This window comes from Bos javanicus, chromosome 21 (genome assembly GCF_032452875.1).
Source record: "Bos javanicus breed banteng chromosome 21, ARS-OSU_banteng_1.0, whole genome shotgun sequence".
Taxonomy (NCBI): Eukaryota; Metazoa; Chordata; class Mammalia; order Artiodactyla; family Bovidae; genus Bos; species Bos javanicus.
This window is the reverse complement of record NC_083888.1, coordinates 68,750,447-68,757,409: the sequence shown is the minus strand read 5'-3', so window position 1 is coordinate 68,757,409 and position 6,963 is coordinate 68,750,447. Positions and strand designations below refer to the sequence as shown.

Here is a 6,963-nt window from a genome sequence, read left to right as displayed (position 1 = left end):
CCCCCTGAAAGGTGCGTGTGCAGCAGACCACCCCGGAGCGCGGCTTCTCAAAACCGCAGCTGCTCCAGGGCTCAGGGTCAGCGGCAGGCTGGGCGGCGGGACCAGCCGGGCACCTCTTCTGCAGGTCTGGGCGGGGCTGCCTGGCCTCCTTGGGCACCTAACCCGGCCTGCAGATGCTTCCTTCTGGTCAGAGCTAGTTGCAACCTGGGCTCTCATCAGCGAGACACAGATCGTATGCCCCTCCATCCTGGCTCCCATCAGCGAGACACAGATCATACGCCCCTCCATCCTGGCTCCCATCAGCGAGACACAGATGATATGCCCCTCCATCCTGGCTCCCATCAGCGAGACACAGATCATACGCCCCTCCATCCTGGCTCCCATCAGCGAGACACAGATCATACGCCCCTCCATCCTGGCTCCCATCAGCGAGACACAGATCATACGCCCCTCCATCCTGGCTCCCATCAGCGAGACACAGATCATATGCCCCTCCATCCTGCAGAAGCCTCGGAGGGCCTGTGGTCAGCCTGGACTCCTGCTTGTTTTCCATGGCCGGATCCTGTCTCCCAGCATGAGGGCACCCACGGCCGCTGCAGACCACAGGCCTACCAGGGGACATCTCAGATAGTTCACACGCCCTACCAGGTTGGAGGCTGTGAGGATCCAGTGAAGGGACCATGGGACATTTGGAGCCATGGTAACTGGAGAAATATCAACAACCTCAGATATGCAGGTGATACCACTCTGATGGCCAAAAGTGAAGAGGAACTAAACAGCCTATTGATGAGGGTGAAAGAGGAGAGTGAAAAAGCTGCCTTAAAACTCAACATTCAAAAAACTAAGGTCATGGTCCCATCACTTCATGGCAAATAAAAAGGGAAAAAATAGAAACAGTGACTGATTTTATTTTCCTGAGCTCCAAAATCACTGCAGGCAGTGACTGCAGCCATGAAATTAAAAGATGCCTGCTCCTTGGAAGAAAAGCTATGAAAAACCTAGACAGCATATTAAAAAGCAAAGACATCTCTTTGCTGACAAAGGTTGATATAGTCAAAGCTATGGTTTTTCCAATAGTCATGTACAAATGTTTGATTTGGACCGTGAAGAAGACTGAGTGCCAAAGAATTGATGCTTTTGAGCTGTGGTGTTGGAGAAGACTCTTGAGAGACACTTGGACACCAAAGAAATCAAACCAGTCAATCCTAAAGGAAATCAACCAATCAATATTCCTAACATTCACTGGAAGGGCTGATGCTGAAGCTGAAGCCCCAATCCTTTGGTCACCTGATGCAGAACTGACTCATTGGGAAAGACCCCGATGCTGGGAAAGGATTGAGGGCAGGAGGAGAAGGGGGCGGCAGAGGAAGAGATGACCCTGATGCTGGGAAAGGTTGAGGGCAGGAGGAGAAGGGGGCGGCAGAGGAAGAGATGACCCTGATGCTGGGAAAGGTTGAGGGCAGGAGGAGAAGGGGGCGGCAGAGGAAGAGATGGCCCCGATGCTGGGAAAGGTTGAGGGCAGGAGGAGAAGGGGGCGGCAGAGGAAGAGATGACCCCGATGCTGGGAAAGGTTGAGGGCAGGAGGAGAAGGGGGCGGCAGAGGAAGAGATGACCCTGATGCTGGGAAAGGTTGAGGGCAGGAGGAGAAGGGGGCGGCAGAGGAAGAGATGACCCTGATGCTGGGAAAGGTTGAGGGCAGGAGGAGAAGGGGGCGGCAGAGGAAGAGATGGTTGGATGGCATCACTGACTCAGTGGACATGAATCTGAGCAAACTCTGGGAGATGGTGAAGGACAGGGAAGCCTGGTGTGCTGCAGTCCACGGGGTCACAAAGAGTCGGACATGACTGAGCGACTGAGCAGCAACAGCATGCGGTACACCGTGGTGAAACAGTTACTTGCACAAGCAGTGATTGGGGTGGAAGGGGCGGGTACAGCTCAGGACAGCGGGAGGGGCCGCTGGAGGAACTGCACCAGTGTCTAAGGAAATAAAGCGACATGATCGGGGGTTGAATCCTGAGCTCAAGGCAGGTCAGAGAGCAAGAGTGTTCCTGCCATCATTGAGAGGGTCTCTGCTCCCCAAAGTCTGCAGAGCGGATGTGCTCCCAAGGTGGCCCAGCAAGATCCCGAGGGTTCAGAATCCCAAGACAGACTGAGCTAACCTCCCTCTGCAGGTCCCCGTGAATGGCAGGACTCTGATGGGGACAGAGTTGGACGCCGGATTTGGGGCGGATCTAGATGCCAGAATCCCACAGTAGCCAGTGACCGCGCTGAGCGGGCGCGGCCCCTCCCCCTCCCGTGGGTCCAGTCCTGCCTCCTCTGCAGGCCCAGCAGTGGCCTCTTCTGATGTGGTTACTTTGCAAGCAGGTGCCGATTTCCACCGCGCTCCACTTCCACTGCCCCTCACCATCCCAAACCTACAATTAGAGTCAGATCCCAGCATGTCCAAGGAGGTTAAGCACAAGCCTAATTTGGGAAAAGAGGGTTTGCACATCAAAAGGTCTGCCAGATTCGTCGTTTATACTGTCAGGAGCCCGGGGGTGTGTGGGTTGGTGTCTGCAAGTCCTAGTGGGGGAGGGAAGAGCATATTGTGGGTGGGATTAAATCTTCCAAGATGTGTGCAGTAACAAGGGATTCGGGATTTGATATTTTCCGCGCTCTCGTCATGGATCATAGCCTTGTTGAGGCAAAGAGGCTTGCATAATTCAGTGTAGCTATGAGCCATGCCATGCAGGGTCACCCATAGTCACAGTGGAGAGTTCCGATAAAACATCGTCCACTGGAGGAGGGGATGGCAAATCATTCTGGTATCCCTGCCTGGAGAACCCCATGAACAGTATGAAAAGGCAAAAAGATAGGTCACTGAAAGATGGACCCCCAGGGCAGTAGGTGCCCAAAATGCTACAGGAGAAGAGCGGAGAAATCGCCCCAGAAGGAATGAAGAGGCTGGGCCAAGCAGAAACGACGCTCAGTTGTGGGTGTGTCTGGTAGTGAAACTTAAAGTCCGATGCTGTACATAACAGTACTGCATAGGAACCAGGAATGTTATGTCCAGGAATCAAGATAAATTGGACGTGGTCAAGCAGGAGATGGCAAGAGTGAACACTGACATCTTAGGAATCAGTGAACTAACATGGACTGGAATGGGTGAATTTAATTCAGATGACCATTATATCTACTACTGTGGGCAAGAATCCCTTAGAAGAAATGGAGTAGCCCTTATAGTCAACAAAAGAGTCCGAAATGCAGTACTTGAGTGCAATCTCAAAAACAACAGAATGATCTCTGTTCGTTTCCAAGGCAAACCATTCAATATCACAGTGATTCAAGTCTACTCCTCGAATAGTAATGCTGAAGAAGCTGAAGTTGAACAGTTTTATGAAGACGTTCAATACTTTCTAGAACTAACACCCCCAAAAGATGTCCTTTTCATCATAGGGGACTGGAACGCAAAAGGAGGAAGTCAAGAGTTACCTGGAGTGACAGGCAAGTTTGGCCCTGGAGTACAGAATGAAGCAGGGCAAAGGCTACCAGAGTTTTGCCAAGAGAGTGCACAGGTCATAGCAAACATCCTTTTACAGCAACAGAAGAGACGACTCTACACATGCACATCACTAATGATCAAAATCGAAATCAGATTGATTATGGTTTGCAGCCGAACATGGAGAAGCTCTATACAGTCAGCGAAAACAAGATCTGGAGCTGACTGCGGTTCAGATCACGAACGCCTTACTGCGAAATTCAGACTTAAATTGAAGAAAGTAAGGAAAATCACTAGACCATTCAGGTATGACCTAAATCAAATCCCTTATGATTATACAGTGGAAGTGATGAATAGAGTCAAGGGATTGGATCTGGAGGACAGAGGGCCTGAAGAACTATGGAAAGAGGGTTGTAACCCTGTACAGGAGTCAGTGACAAAAAGCATCCCAAAGAAAAAGAAATGCTAGAAGGCAAAGTGGTTGTCTGGGGAGCCTTTACAAATAGCTAAGGAAAGAAGAGTGTTGAAAAGCCAGGGAGAAATGGATATACCCAACTGAATGCAGAGTTACAGAGAACAGCAGGGAGAGAGAAGGCCTTCTTCAGTGATCAGCGCAAAGAAGTAGAGGAAAACAATAGAATGGGAAAGACTAGAGATCTCTTCAAGAAAATGGAAGATATCAAGGGAACGTTTCATGCAAGGATGGGCATGATAAAGGACAGAAAATGTATGGACCTAACAGAAACAGAAGATATTAAGAGGTGGCAGAAATACACAGAAGAGCTTTTGGCTCAGAGGAGGCAAAAGTACAACTTTCTTTGTCATCCCGAATCCGGGTTCTTCCGACACCAGCCGCCTCCTCCATGCCACCTAAGTTCAACCCCAATGAGATCAAAGTCGCATACCTGAGGTGCGCTGGTGGGGAAGTTGGTGCCACATCTGCCCTCATCCCCAAGATTGGCCCCTGGGTCTGTCTCCAAAAAAGGTAGGTGATAACATCACCAGGACAACTGGTGATTGGAAGAGTCTGAGGATTACGGTGAAACTGATCAGAACAGACAGGCCTGGATTGAGGTGGTATCTTCTGCTTCTGCCCTGATCATCAAAGTCCTCAAGGAACCACCAAGAGATAGAAAGAAACAGAAAACATTAAGCACAGTGGAAACATCACTTTTGATGAGATTGTCGACATTGCCTGGCAGGTGCAGCATTGATCTCTAGCTAGAGAACGCTCTAGCCCAGAGAACTCTCTGGAACCGTTAAAAAGGTCCCAGGAAGTGCCCCATCTGCGGCTGCAATGTCGATGGCCGCCGCCCTCGTGGCATCATAGTTGACATCGACAGTGACCAGCTAGTTAAGAACTGCAAGAGGAAAAGAAGAATAAAGGATTATTTGACAACCAAAAAAAAAAAAAGGAATACACAGAAGAACTGTACAAAAAATACCTTAATGAATAACCACAATGGTGTGTTATTCTGGGTGTCTGGCACCTAGAGCCAGACATCCTGAAGTGTGAAGTCAAGTGGGCCTTAGGAAAGAAAGTGAAAGTGAAGTCGCTCAGTCGTGTCCGACTCTTTACGACCCCGTGGACTGTAGCTCACCAGGCCCCGTGGACTGTAGCCCACCAGGCTCCTCCATCCATGAATTCTCCGGGCAAGAATAGTGGAGTGGATTGCCATTTCCTTCTCCAGGGGATCTTCCCGACCAAGGGATCGAACCCAGGTCTCCCACATTCCAGGCAGACGCTTTAACCTCTGAGCCACCAGGGAAACCATAGGAAGCATCACTGCAGACAATGCTAGCGGGAGTGACCAAATTCCAGCTGAGCTATTTCAAGTCCTAAAAGATGATGCTCTTAAAGTGCTGCACTCAATATGCCAGCAAACTTGACACACTCAGCAGTGGCCACAGGACTGGAAAAGGCCAGCTTTCATTCCAATCCCAACGACGGGCAAAGGCAAAGAAAGCTCAAACTACTGCACAGTCACGCTCGCTTCTCACGCTAGGAAGGTTATGCTCAAAATCCTTCGAGTTAGGGTTCAGTAGTACATGAACAGAGAACTTTCAGATATTCAAGCTGGATTTAGAAAAGACAGAGGATGTGGGGAGCAGAGGAGGAAAAAAGGCAGAGGGACCAGAGATCAAACTGCCAACATCTGTTGGATCATCCAAAAAGCAAGAGAGTTCCAGGAAAACATCTACTTCTGCTTCATTGACTATGCTAGAGCCTTTGACTGTGTGGATCACAACAAACTGGAAAACTCTTAAAATGACGGGAATACCAGACCACCTTACCTGCCTCCTGAGAGACCTGTATGCAGGTCAAGAAGTAACAGTTAGAACCAGACATGGAACAACAGACTGGTTCAAAATTGGGAATGGAGTAGGCCATGTTGTATATTTTCACCCTACTTATTTCACTTCTATGCAGAGTACATCATGCAAAATGCTGGGCTGGATCAATCTCAAGCTGGAATCCAGATTGCTGGGAGAAATATCAATAAACTCAGATACGCAGATGACACCACACTTATGGCAGAAAGAGAAGAGGAATTAAAGAGCCTCTTGATGAGGGTGAAAGAGGAGAATGAGAAAGCTGGCTGGAAACTCAACATTGAAAAAACTAAGACCCTGGCATCTGGTCCCATTCCTTCACGGCAAACAGATGGGGAAAAAGTGGAAAAATGGCACGTTTTATTTTCTTGGGCTCAAAACTCACTGTGGACGGTGACTGCAGCCATGAAGTTAAAAGACATTTGCTCCTTGGAAGGAAAGCTACAACAAACCTAGACGGCACATTAAAAAGCAGAGACATAAACTTGCCGACAAAGGTCCTTATAGTCAAAGCTACGGTTTTTCCGGTAGTCACGTATGGATGTGAGAGCTGGACCATAAAGAAGGCTGGCACTGAGGGTTTATTTTGAACTGTGTGCTGGAGAAGACTCTTGAGAGCCCCTTGGTCAGCAAAGAGGTCCAGCCAGTCCATCCTAAAGGAAATCAACCCTGAATGTTCACTGGAAGGACTGATGCTGAAGCTGAAGCTCCAATACTTCATCCACCTGATGCAAAGAACTGACTCATTGGAAAAGACCCTGATGCTGGGAAACACTGAAGGCAGGAGGAGAAGGGGACGACAGAGGATGAGATGGTTGGATGGCATCACCGACTCAATGGATATGCGTTTGAGCAGGCTCCAGGAAGGACAGGGAAACCTGGCGTGCTACAGTCCACGGGGTCGCAAAGAGTTGGACACGACTTAGCAATTAGACAACAACAGCGGTTTTTCAACTCAAGAAGCTGGAAGCGTCCCTCACTTTTTTCTTGGTTGGTTGACTGAGTCTGGGGCTCAGCGGTCACCCAGCAGTGGAGGTTGAAATGCTGGAAAGGCTGCGGTAGGATTCCAAAATAAGAACCAAGAACTTCTCGTCTCCTGACCGTGGTCCCAGGAAGACCCGCCCCCATCACCACAGGCCCAAGGGATACAG

General features: G+C 49.5%; 1 pseudogene; it reads left to right on the top strand.

Moving 5' to 3' along the window:
* The first annotated feature begins 3,837 nt into the window (after nucleotides 1–3,837).
* Nucleotides 3,838–5,044, top strand: LOC133233999 (large ribosomal subunit protein uL11-like; annotated as a pseudogene).
* Nucleotides 5,045–6,963: the final 1,919 nt, after the last annotated feature.